The sequence below is a fragment of the Panthera leo genome, chromosome B3, assembly GCF_018350215.1.
Source record: "Panthera leo isolate Ple1 chromosome B3, P.leo_Ple1_pat1.1, whole genome shotgun sequence".
NCBI lineage: Eukaryota > Metazoa > Chordata > Mammalia > Carnivora > Felidae > Panthera > Panthera leo.
In genome coordinates, this window is record NC_056684.1 from 79,486,983 (window position 1) to 79,500,209 (window position 13,227).

Sequence of the window (13,227 nt, forward strand, 5' to 3'; positions counted from 1 at the left end):
AGTAAGGAAAACAATTTTCATGTAGTATTTTATATCTTTTGGAAGGAATACCACCTGTTATTGTTTGTCAAATATTAGAGGTATATGTGGTATTAAAGATATTACTAAATTGCTTCATGTTAGAGGTGAAAAAAGAAATGCTCCAAATCACACAAGTTAGTAGAAGTGCCAAGCCAAGAAATGAGTCCATAGTGTTTTGATTACACCAGTGGTCTGTGATCTGCATTTGGCTATGCACCCATTAAAAAAAAATTGAGCATGTGATATATATGTTTGTATATTTATTTGTAACTTAATATATGTATTATTATGTTATTGTTATATGACTGGTATAAAATATATACAAAAACAGAAATTTAAAAGGGCATTTATACGGCTTCCAGTTCTGGATAACATGTAGTAGACATACTTGTCCCTATTCCTACTGCTAAGTATAACTAAAAACCCCGGATATTATATGTTAAAGAAACATGCAGAGACTCTGAAAAGTAAAGAGAAGAAGAGAAATTAGCTGAAGACTTTGAGACCCAAGGAATAACACAGAAGTAAGTTCTCTATGTTTTCTTTTTGTTTCACATGCCTACACTGGGTGCTAGAGAACCCTACAACCTAGAAACACTAACAAATGTAAACAAAAAGCCCTAAAAAAATCTGCTTTCTTCAGCCAAAGGGCCAGGAGAGGGGAAGGCAGAAAACTTTGAGACAATAACTGCCCTGCTCCAGCCTGACACCATGGGAAAAGCTGGACCTACACACATCATCAAAGGCTACAAGGGAAGGCTAGAATTTACTCCTTATTACCCCATTATAATTGGCACCCCCCTCACACACCACACACACACACACACACACACACACACACACACCCCACTCTGCCCTGGGATGATATCAGAGAAGGCCAAGTAGGGAGCCTGGACTTTCTATCCTTCCAGGTGTCAACAGTCTCCTATCAGTAGACAGAACACGATAAACCTAGACTTCTACTCCTCTGAGTGGTAATGAGGCATCCCTTCCCCTACTGCTAGATGCTGTCAGCAGAGGCCTACTGGGGAACCTGAAATTCCACACCCTCCCAGCAATGAGGTGACTCTCCTCACTGAAGTGACAACAGAGACTGATGGGAATTGGACTTCCATCTCTACCTGACAGTATTTAGATGGCACCTCCTTTTCAATTCTTGCACAGTGTTAGAGAAGACCTACTGAAACAAAGGATTTAAATGAGATCAAAGTTTCATTACAGAGTATCCAAAATGTCCAGGTTACAATTAAAAATCACTGTCAAAACAAGAACCAGGAAATCCAAACTTCAATAAGAAAAGAAAATCAACAGTTACCACCTCATCTCTAGAAGAATAACAGTTCAAATAACAGTAGATTTCTCCTCAGAAACCATGGAGGCTAGAAGGAAGAGCCATAATGTTGTTTAAGTATTGAAGGAAAAGACCTATCAACACAGAATTCTATATCCAATAAAAATATCCTTTAGGAATAAATGGAGGGAGAGGGAGATGAGAGAGAGAGAGAGAGTGAGAGAGAGAGAGAGAGAGAGAAAGAGAAGAATCCTAAGCAGTATCCATGCTCAGTGCAGAGACCAACTCAAGGCTTGATCCCATGACACTGGGCTTATGACGTGAGCTGTGATCAAAAGTCAGACACTTAACTGACTGAACCACCCAGGCACCCCTAGTTATGATTTTCTTAATAACATTTTCTATTCTCTAGGCTGCTTTATTATAAGAATACAGTATATAATACATGTAACATACAATATATGTCTTAACTGGTGTTTATGTCATCACTAAGGCTTCTGGTCCACAGAAGACTATTAAGTTTTGGAGGAATCAAAAATTATATGTGGATTTTCAACTGTGGGGTGAGGGGTGACAGCATCCCTAACCCTTGAATTTTTCAAGTGTCAAATGTTTATGTTTTGTGTGAATCTTTAGGACTATAAGAAATGCTAAAAAGATTGACTATAATTTTTTAAGACTGCCCTTCATAATAGTTGCCAAAACTGCTGGTTACAATGGCATAGATGCATTTAAGGTTCAAAACTATTTTTTGGAAGCTAGAAATGCAGGGAAGTAGAGATCTGGCTCCTTTGTAGTTGATCGGAGAGTAAGAGAAAAGAAAAGAGAAAATAAAGAAAAGAGAAGGGAGGGGAAGGGAAAGGAAGGGAAGGGAAGGGAAGGGAAGGGAAGGGAAGAACAAGACAAGACAAGACCCTCTAGAATCATAGCTGTATAGGACTAGGACACAAGAGAGGTCTTGCACAAAAAGGTTTTTAATGGTCTCAATAGATTTTCCACCATTTCTTTCCTTCCTGATAGAACAAATCAGTTTTACAAAACGTGAAATAACTTTATAACTTTAAATTGTATCTTATTATTTGGCTGTAATCATGGACTGATAACATTTGTCCAGAACTTATGAGTAGAAGTAGTTTCCAATGTAAGAGGGCATGCTATCTAAATAAAACAAGGTGATGGGGCGCCTGGGTGGCTCAGTCGGTTGAGCGTCCGACTTCAGCTCAGGTCACGATCTCACTGTTCGTGAGGTCGAGCCCCGCGTCAGGCTCTGGGCTGATGGCTCAGAGCCTGGAGCCTGCTTCCGATTCTGTGTCTCCCTCTCTCTCTCCCCTCCCCCATTCATGCTCTGTCTCTCTCTGTCTCAAAAATAAATAAACATTAAAAAAAAATTTTTTAAATAAAACAAGGTGAATGGGTCCATTTCTGAAGGTGGCCAGCTTTTGTCCCAAATCCTTGGTGTAGGGAAATACCAGTGATAGTTCTTCAGGAATCTAGAAAGAGCAGAAAATATCTGGATATTTAACTGGTAGTACTAATGTTTGGTTGTGATGGACAAAGGACAGGAGACAGGTCATAAGTTAATTAAGGCAGTTAAGTCTGGCTAAAGTCAAGTATCTAAGAGAAGCCCTGAAGTTTACTTTTGAAACTTTTGATCTAAAATATAAGAAGTGGGGTACCTGAGTGACTCAGTCAGTTAAGCCTCTGACTTTGGCTCAGGTCATGATCTCATGGTTTGTGAGTTCAAGCCCCGCACCAGGCTCTGTGCTGACAGAGCTTGGAGCCTGAGCTTGGAGCCTGCTTCAAATTCTGTGTCTCCCTCTCTCTCTCTGCCCTCCCCTCTGGCTCATGCTCTGTCTCTCTCTCAAAAATTAACAAACATTAAAAAAAATTAAAAATTTAAGAACTAGTGTATACTAAAGAGTGAAAAATTAAATATATTTGCCACATTATGCCAACTTCAAGTAAAAGAATTTCATCTCAGATCTGGAAACCTCAGACCTTTTCTATAAGTTTTTGTGAACCTCTGTGCTCTAATGGACATTTCCTCTACAAGGTAACAAAGTTCACTGTTAGCTATTATGTTCTCCTTTTTTTTTTTTTTTTTGAAGATATCCTATTTATGTATTCATTTGTAAAATTTATGATTGTGGGGTGATGGATTCCTGTTTAACTGAAGTGCTGAAATCTTGTATTATTATTTATTCTGATGCTCAGATTTTACTATACTCAGTGAGCCCCTCCCAGCTGATACCTGGGTCTTTTTGATGTGCCACTATCATTTTTTTGGCACAAAAACATATTCCAGGCTCACACTGTCCTCCATCCTCACCCCTAGAGTCGATCATTTCCCCCAAGAAGTTCTAGTTCTTTGCAATGGAAGATAGTTACCAGAAACCAAGATCAGAACCTTGCCAGAGCCCTTTGCTATTTCTGGCTCATATCTTCTAGCCTCTCTTAGTAGACAGAGCTAGGAAATATATGTACACATACATAAACATACACACATTCATACTTCCATAACTACTATATATTCATTTGCATAAATGTATTATAAAAACAATGAATTCATATTGATACCCCCAATTGTAATCCAGTACCTCAGGGATTTGTAGCTTTCTTCTCTTCTGAGTTTGTTAATATGTTCTTAAACATGAGAAATTGGTTCCCATCACCCTCAATATATTTATTTATTTGCTTAATTAGTTTACTTGTTTTTTCAATGTAACCAATATCTCAACAACACTGGCTTACCCTCCACCTCCACAGTGCCCCCACTGCCATTTTGTGTCCTTGACCACAAAGCCTGCTGGCCTGAATCTCTGTGAAGCTCTCCACCCTGATCATGGCCTGCATTCTTAGCTGGGGAGCCTAATGGTTTATACCCTAAATCTATTCCCCTTTCTCATAGTTCCACATCCTTACCTTTTGGATCACTGGCCTGTGCTTCCAGTAGCTCAACTCTCTCTTGTTGTCTCATACCCCAACTACTGTGTAACTCTTTCATGGATTTAGTTACTCTTCCTTCATTCCAAATATTTAACACTTCCTTCTGGTAGCGTTTCGCCTTTATATGAAGAGCTTCCTTTAGCACTTCTTTTAGAGCAGGTCTGTTGGCTACATTTGAATTCTCTTAGTCTTCCTTCATCTGGGACTATCTTTTTTTAAAAAACATGTTTATTTATTTTTGTTGAGAGAGACAGCACAAGTGGGGGAAGGGCAGAGAGAGAAAGGAGAGAGAGAATCCCACGCAGGCTCCTGCTGTCAGCACAGAGCCGGATGCAGGGCTTGAACTCATAAACTGTGAGGTCGTGACCTGAGCTGAAACCAAGAGCTGGATGCTTAACCAGCTGAGCCACCCAGGTGCCCCATCTGAAACTATCTTTATTTTCCTTTAATTTCTGAAGGATATTTTCATTGGATATAGAATTGTGGCTTGATAGATGAGGCAGTCAGTCAGTGCTCCACATTTCAAGAAGCTGAACATACATACCCACCTTGGACTATACCTCTATAGGAGATTGCCTCCTAAAAGAAGATTAAATAGGATACAGAGTCTCAGCATATCCAAAATGGGCAGGATACAATAGAAAATCACTCACCATACTAGGAAAATCATATGAATGAAAAAAAATAATAAAAAGTACAGAGAAGAATCAGATGTTAGAATTATCTCACAAGAATTTTAAAGAAACTATTATAAAAATGTTTCACAATGTCACTATCAATTTTCTTTGAACAAATGAAACGATTGAAAATCATTGGGGTGCCTGGGTGGCTCAGTTGGTTGAGCGTCCGACTTCAGCTCAGGTCATGATCTCACAGCTTGTGGGTTCGAACCCCACGTCGGGCTCTGTGCTGACAGCTCAGAGCCTGGAGCCTGCTTCAGATTCTGTGTCTCCCTTTCTCTCTGCCTCTTCTCTATTCATGGTCTCTCTCTCTCTCAAAAATAAATAAACATTAAAAAAATTTTTTAATTAAAAAAAAAAGAAAAGAAAATAGTAACCAGGGGTGCCTGGGTGGCTCAGTCACTTAAAAGTCTGACTCTTGATTTCATTTCAGGTCATGATCTCACAGTTAGTGAGTCTAAGCCCTGTGTTGGGCTCTCTGCTGACAATGTGGAGTCTATTTGAGTTTCTCTCTCTCCCTCTCTCTCTGTCCGTCCTCTGCCCTGTTTCTCTCTCTCTCAAAATAAATTTAAAAAAAAACTTAAAAAAAAAGAAAAAAGTAACCAAATGGAGATTGTCAAACTGAAAAAAAAAACAGTACCCAAAAATAAAAACATGCTTGATGACCTCAACGGTAGAGATAACAGAAGATAGGATCAGTGGATTTGAGCATAGAGCAATAGAATTTATATGATCTGAACAACAAAGAGAAGATAGACTGCAAGCAAATAAATAAATAATAAAGTAATAGATTAAATACATAAATAAATAGGCAAAATAAACAAATAAACAAATAAATAAATAAACTTTCAGAGACTGATGGGGCAATATATAGGAGCCACTATTTGTATCACCAGAGTTCAAAAACACAAGAGAGACAGTAAGACTGAAAAGGTATGCAAAGGAATAATGACTGAAAATTTCTAAAATTTGGCAAAAGACATAAACCTACAGATTCACGAAGCTGAGTAAAACCCAAGTTAGATAAAACCAAAGAATTTCATACCAAGACATAATATAATTAAACTTCTGAAAAACAAGGATGAAGAAAATATCTTGAAAGCATCTAGAGAGAAACTACACTTTAAGAGAGAAACTTCAAATGACAGTTGATTTTTTTCATCAGAAACCAGAGAGACCAGAAGGAAGTGGTACATTTTTTTAAGTACTGAAAGTTTTCCTTCAATTGAGAATTATAGATTGCAGAAGTTCTTTCACAGTGTATACATCTATCTAATCATTACGTTGTTTGCTTTAAATATATCCCATTTTTTCCTTGTCAATTATACCTGAGTAAAGCTAATAAAAGGGCAAGTTAACAAAAAGAGAATATGTGTTCAAAATATTAGGAATGAAGGGAGAAAGGGACATTCTCAGACAAGAAAGAAAAAGAAGGAGAATAGAATTTGTTTCCCAGAAATCTACCCTTAAAAAACAGCTAAAGGAAGTTTTCTAAAAAGAAAGGACATTATAACAGAAGAAAACTTGAAACTTCAGAACAGAAAGAATACCAGAATGGGTAAAAATAAGGGTCAATGTAATAGACTATATCATTTCTCATGAGCTTCCTAAATCATATTTGATGGTTAAAGCAAAAATTATAACGCTATTTGATGTGGTATTAAGTGACTACAGAGGAAATATTTAAGATAATTATATTTAAATTTTCTGAAGTTCATTTATTTATTTTGAGAGAGACAGAGACAGCATGAGCAGGGGAGGTAGAGAGAGAGGGAAAGAGAAAGAGAAGCCATCCAGGCACCCCAGATAATTATATTTTAAAAGTGGGGAGGGTAAAGGGATGTAAGTGGCAGTAAGTCTACACTTTACTCAAAGTGGTAAATGTCAATAACAGTAGACTATGATAAGTCATGTATGTATATATTATCTAAAGTAATAACTAATAAATTGTACAAACCAGTATGCTAATGAAGACTATAAGTAAATCAAGATGGAATTCTCAGAAATGTTTAGGTAACTCACAAGATGATAATAAAGGAAAACAGAGGAATTTACAAAAAGGAGCAGACAGCAAATAAAGAAGAAAACTTAATCCCTAACATATCAAAAATTAAAAACTAGACATTGCAAGACTAGAATAAAAGCAATGACAAGAAATAACATAATCCAACAATATGCTTCAAATACAACATAGATAGGTTGAAAATAAAAGAAATGTAAAAGGATCCAAGAGATACTTGAGTGTAAAATTGAAAGACTTTGAGATTAAAATGGAGTTGGAGTGTGATGGAGGGGGAGATCTTAATTACATATCTTAATGTAAGTTCTCCCGGAAGTGAATCTTGAGACAAGTATTTGTTTATTGCGTTTGTTGGGATGGAATGGTCTAAGATGGCCTTTTCACACCTCTTGAGTCTCAGCTAGGATAGCTGGCACGGCTGGGAAGGCTAAGACTCTTCGCACGTGGTTTTTCATCCCAGAGAGTTTCATACCATCATGGTCTCAGGGTTCCAAGATGGCAAGAGCAGAAGTTGCAATACCTATTTGAGGTAGCAAACACAGAAAGACAAAGATTAGAGGGAAAGAATGTGAGTTTAAGCATGTTGAACTTGTAATTTTAAACACATCTGATTTGACATATTGTCTTGAAGCTCAGAATTCCGGAGGGCAGATATAAATCTGGAAGGGATCCGTGTGAAGATGGCATGCAAGTGACTAGGCATGTAAAAGATTACTTAGGGAGAAAGAATGGAGAAAAGGTCTGGTACTGAGTCCTCAGCATGTTAGTTTTTAATTGAAATCTTGAGATGTTTGGTAGGATTGTTCAGTATTAACTATTATGTTTTACCAAATACAAAACTGCTACTTTGGGTTTTTCCATTTATGGAGACTATATATATATATATATATATATATATATATATATACATACATATATATATAATATATGCATATATATATGCAAATACAATGTACAAATTTTCTAATCATGTTTATTTCCCTATAAACATAATCAAATAAGCCATGCTCAGAAAATATGTATATCCTCTCATATCTTAATGAAGATGTGTACATCTTACATGGACAACTCATATGAACAGATAAAAAATAATAGTAAATTTGGTGGACTGTCACCCAAGAATTTGAATAACTAGAAGGATACACCTGAACTCCAATAACATTTGCAGAATTTATAATGTGGGGATATTGTTTTTAATAATGCATCTTGAACCTAGATATTCTGAGTAAAACTGTAGTTACCATTACTTTGCTGAAACTATTATAAGAATTGTTTTTGCAGAAATATATATGAGACAAAAGGAGGTATAATTATTGAAATATTTTCACAAATTTTATTAAAGTAACTTAAACACAGTAGCCATATACAGTGTACATTTGTCAATTTTGGCTGCAGAAAATACTTTGAACACCCACCTGCCTTCTGATATTTTTGAATTCTGCCTTTCCCAAAATACAGTTTTAAATCTGCATTTTCTAACTTCCCTTGTGCCTAGGATTGCAACCAGGAGGGACCAGTTTCTATCAATCATTTGCACCCACATGAGTCTTCAATTTGGAAGTGATTAAGGATAGGCTCCAAAAAACATCCTTTTTTTTCTGGTGGTTGTGCAGTTTGTAGTGTCAAAGGCAGCTTCTCCCTTGGGACTGCTTTCAAAGCAGTTCAGAAGTTGGCACCAGACTATGGACAATGCTCCAGGTGTTTCGTCCCATAGCCCTCTCAAGACTATATACATTGTCTAGTATCTTTAATAGATGCCCTTTCTGTTTAAACTAAGCAGAATGAATGTTGTTTGCAACTAAGATTCTTAACAATAGAATAATTTGTATCAGAAGTTCAAGGAACCCTCGAGGAAATGGATATCTGGGTGTCATTATCTGGTAAGTTGGATCCAGTTAGTCATAGAGAAAAGAATATTGGTACCCAAGGCATACTGTAATGAAACAGTTGCTTATTTTATCATCTCTGCCCTTGGTCACCTGGAATAAAGTGACTATTTAAGGCAAGGAATTGGAGGAGTGAATGGTTGCTGCTTTAAAACAGTATAATGGGCATGAAGAATACAAAACCTTTAGGATGAGTCAACTACTACATGTGCTGAGCATAGAGAGAAAGGAAATGATAAGCTTAAAGTTTAAAATTCTCGGTTCAAGAAAGTCAAAAAGCCAGGGCGATAAAATGATTACCCTAAAATTAGCTCTCATCTCTGCAGGGTTGATGAAACTGAAAATTAAATGCACAGTCTAATCCTGTGGTTTCTGAATTACGTCAGTTGAATTCAAATGGTACAATGTCTTTTATTGAAAGTTAAGACTTTAGAATCTCAGTCATAATTGGGGCAAACAGGAAAACCCCGAAAACTCTGAGTACTTTGAGTACTCTAAGTTACTAAACTCCCCTGCTAGAAGAAATAGCTTTTTCCCCAGCGTTTGGTGACCTGTTCCTGCCTTCCTTGAAAATTATGTAAACACCTTGCTTGGAGCCGTTACAAGGCTTACAAGGTAGTATACATTTCTTCATAACCTATTCCCAATATGCTTCAATGCCTTAGACCCATAACTCATGTCAGAGTCCAGCATGCTCCAAGAAGCCACTGCAAAATTAAATCCAGATATAACAAACTTATACACCAAAAAGAATGCAATATTTTGCCAAGTTATATTGGAAAGTAACTGCAGGAATATACGTAGGAATGGATTCCGAGGTTCTGAATCAGAACAAATGGAATATATTTATATATTGAGGCAAAGTTTTAGATACAGGTTTAGAAAAAGGGAAATTTGGGATAAAAGCAGACAAAGGGACACAACCATCTTTAAAAGCATGCAGTGTCTATTCTCTGCAGGCTGAAAACAATGGTGGGAGATGCTGCCATTAGTATGTGCTTCATTAGCAGCACTTAACCCACGTAGTAATAATCAGAGTCAATTGCCACACACCACTTTGTCTTGCCAATTGATTAGGGGATCCCTGGGTTTGAAAAAGTTATACACCCACTAAGGCCCCACTTTATCTGTGTAAGCAAAACAAAACAAATAAACCAACAACAGCAACAACTCCACCTAGAAAACAAGAGTCCAGGGTTGAGCCTTAATGTCATGACCCCCTGAGTCAATTCACAGCACAGAACTTTTTGAATGAAGAGGAGGCTGGGAATTCTTGAGCACGAACCTTGTGATGATACAGTCTTGGACTGGGTTGCTTAGAAGCAGACTCTGAAGGGAAGACTCTTGTGCAAGTGGTATATTTACAAAGTGCTTCCGGGGCACTAGGGTGGCCCAGTCAGTTAAGCGTCCCACTCTTGATTTTGGCTCAGGTCATGATCTCATGGTTCAGTTCATGAGATTGAGGCCTGCACGGGGCTCTGTGCTGAGAGTAGAGTCTGCTTGGGATTCTGTCTCTCCTTCTCTCTCTGCCCCCACTCTTTCTCAAAATAAATAAATAAACATATAAATTAATTAATTAATTAATTAATAAAAAACTGTGCACTGAGGATTTTGTGGTCCGGTGATCTGAACTAATGCTAATCCCTGGGACCCAGAATATGATAGTGTTCCTCTGGACAGAGGAGATGTTTATGGGGGAAAGAAGGGTCAGTGATAAATAGAGTTTGGGCTTGAATACATAGCATGATAGGATCAGGGTTTGTAACACACCCTGTGGGTATTCCCTCAATTTCTTAATTTATTATTAGAATAGATATCCTCAGCAACCAGTAGAATCTCCATATTAGCTACTTAACCTACAGAGTGAGGGCTAATAAGGTAGAAACAGCCAAGTGAAAGCCGTGGGAGATTGTACTCCCCATAAAAATAATAAAACAAAAGCAATGTTGCATTTTTTTGAAAAAGAAGACCAGAAATTAGTACCTCCAGCAAAGGCTGGAAAAATTCAGAACAGTGATTTCTATCACATCCCTATATATCCCTCCTCTAGCCTTTATAGATAATTCTTGGTGAATTACAGAGGTTTAAGACAAATCCAGTAACAGCTGCTATTCTATATCTAGTTCTATGTCTGCTGTTCTATATCTACTTTTTCTTGTAGTTGCCTCTTGACCATTCCAACTAAGATGCCCATGGGTGTCTTGGGAAACAACAACTCATTACATTAATTAGGTAAACACAGTAGCATTCCTGCTTCAAATGGAAGTGATAGATTCCTCAATGGGTTTAACAGGCCCTACAGGCACAAGTTAAGTTTCCTGTACATGTAGTGCTTACTCCTGCACAGCACTTTGTCTCTCAATCTACAACTCTGCCTTCATGAGGAATTCTCTTTTGTCAGTTCACTGAGGAGGATAAACATTGAGTCTAGTATACTTTGGTTTTGTAGTAAGCATTGGCATCAGTCAGGAGTGTAGTCTGCAGCTACTTCAGGGCGAACTGAAGAACAATAGAGACAGGAGATGTTAAAAATGGACAAAATTTCAAATGGTGAATCTCATGATCCACTTTCCCTGAAAGAAACGATGGCCTGTATTATGGATGTACACTGATTCATGGCTAGATATTTAGATTTAAAGGGACTTACAGGGAACAATATTGGAAAATAGATGGCAAAGAAACTTGGGGAATAGTTTGTAGATGGACCTCTCAGAATGTGCACAGATTGGGGGTGGGGGGAGAAGTGTGTCTCATTTGAACACTCATTAAGATTCTCTGGCTGAGAAAGAGCCTTTCCATAATCAAGTGGCCAAATTGACCTGCTTTGGAGTCAATCAGCCATTTTCCTCAAAACCAATGCTGAAAGTTATGGAGGTTATACAGTCTCGGTAATGTTCTCTTTTTACTAACGCTGACCTGGCTAATGCCACTTCTGTGTACCCAACTTTCCAAAACAACCAACACTGAGCTCCTCATAAATTAACAAAATTGGGTGGGGAGGATAGCTACCCAGACTAGTTTAATTGTATAGGAAGCAGTAATTTATGCTTACTGAAAGAGACTTATTCTGCACTGGATTTGCCCTCCCTTCCTTTCCCACCATGTTTCTGCCAGCAACACCATCTGTGAACTCACCAAATGCCTTGTTCACTCTCACAGAATTCCACATTTAGATTTTAACCCCTACTAGATTACTTCTGACAAAAGAACCTGTCTATGGGTGGTGCTAGTGTTATCCTGTACCCTATTACTTAGAATCTATGGGGCTTAGAATGGTTGACTAGCTTACTGAAGATTTATTTACAGTTTTAGTTGGGTGTCAACAGCTTGCTAGGTTGAAATGCTGTCCTGTAGGATGTTATAAGCTTGGAATCAGCAACCAAGAAACAATTCTGTTTCTCCTAAAGCCAGGATACATGGGTTTAGGAACAGGGGTAGAAATGGGATCAGTAGCTTTCACCATTATACTCCACCATGCACTTACAAAAGGTTTACTCCTGTCCCTGCAATGGAGATTCTTCTGTTTCAGGGTCTTAGATCCAATGAATAAATACTTTTACATGAACACACAAAAGTGGTTCTGTTAAATTGGAAGTTGATGTGAGCAGTTTTTAACTTTTTAAAACTTTTTTAAAGTTTATTTATTTATTTTGAGAGAGAGAGAGAGAGAGAGAGAGAGAGAGAGAACAGGGAGAGGCAGAGAGAGAGGAGGAGAGAGGATCCCAAGCAGGCTCTGCGCTGCCAGTGCAGAGCCCAATACAGGGCTCAATCTCACAATGCTGAGACCATGACCTGAGCTAAAACCAAGAGTTGGATGCTTAACTGACTGCGCCACTACTCTTTGTGTCAATAAGACATTTAAAAAAATATACCATGTTGGCTATGGTTAATCAATCCTTATAACTGGAATGAAAGCAGGTAGTTTATTCACAGGGGACAGGGAGAATTATATCCAGAATTTACAGAAGCCTAAAGAGGCTTCATAAAGCCTTTTCCAGGAATAAAGTGAATGGAAGAGTATAATAACTTCACACAAGCAAGTCTACAAAAGTTTCAGCTCCCTCAGGACTAAAGGTATCCCATACAAGGTAAAGAATCAAAACCAAGATTTTGACTGAGGACAAAGGAAACTCGGGATGTGTAGGGAATATACAAAGTTGTAAATACCAACTTTAGATTTATAATTAGTTTCAAAAAGGGAGGATACCTGTAGACACTCACATTTTCTTTCTGGATGGTCATGTAGATATTCATATAATAAATTTTCCAATGTTATTAATATAATAACATTTTCCAATGTCTCATCTTCTCCAGTATTATTATATGTTAGTCCCTAGGTTAGAAAATACCAAGAAGATATTGTGAATACACCAGAGGTGGAAA